Source organism: Malurus melanocephalus, unplaced genomic scaffold, assembly GCF_030028575.1.
Source record: "Malurus melanocephalus ecotype Western Australia unplaced genomic scaffold, MMel_1.1 scaffold_239, whole genome shotgun sequence".
In the NCBI taxonomy this organism is placed as follows: domain Eukaryota; kingdom Metazoa; phylum Chordata; class Aves; order Passeriformes; family Maluridae; genus Malurus; species Malurus melanocephalus.
The window spans coordinates 548,068-548,773 of record NW_026623471.1 but is presented as its reverse complement, the minus strand read 5'-3'; positions in this window follow the sequence as shown (position 1 = coordinate 548,773).

Here is a 706-nt window from a genome sequence, read left to right as displayed (position 1 = left end):
GCTCTGAGTTGCTGGGGATATAATCTCAGTTAGGACCAGAAACCAGGCAGCACAGTCCTGGAGCCAGCTGATCTGTGACCTCTTTGAGCTTGGTAATGATGGGWCACTGAAAAATGCAGCATCACAGACAGTCCTTGTGGGCCTTGCTTGTGTAGGCACTGCACAGCTGAATGTTGGTGCCTGTATGTGAGCTACTCAGCGCAGCCTCCTTTTGTTCTCAGCACACAACCAGGAACTTTTCAGTCATCCTGAGTAGATGAATCACCAGCAGGTATTGGTTCTTTCTTGGCATAAACCTTAMAAAAGAGCCTGGCCCAAGTGGCTGAGATGCCTGTGTTTGGTCAGATGATTTCTGTTYTGATGTGTAGGTGCTGAACTGGGCATTAGTCACTACCATCAGCTCATTGTTATTGATCAGCTTAGATGTATCTGGCTCCCTTGTTTTTGGGGGCTCAGTTGAGCAGTCTCATCCCTGGACAGCCTGAACTTCCCCAGAGTACAAAATTCATCCTCCTCTTGGGCCTCAATCCCATTTTGGTGTTAGTCAAAGCCTTGAGCAATCCTTTCGTGCCAAAGCCCAGCCAGGGCCCTGTCCCCGTGTCCCCAGTGTGGGTGCTCTGACTGCCCTTGCTGGAACCACTCAAGGCACAGCAGCAGCAGAATCTGTTGTCGTGAGTTATCATGTAGTGCCTCCCTCCCTTGACAA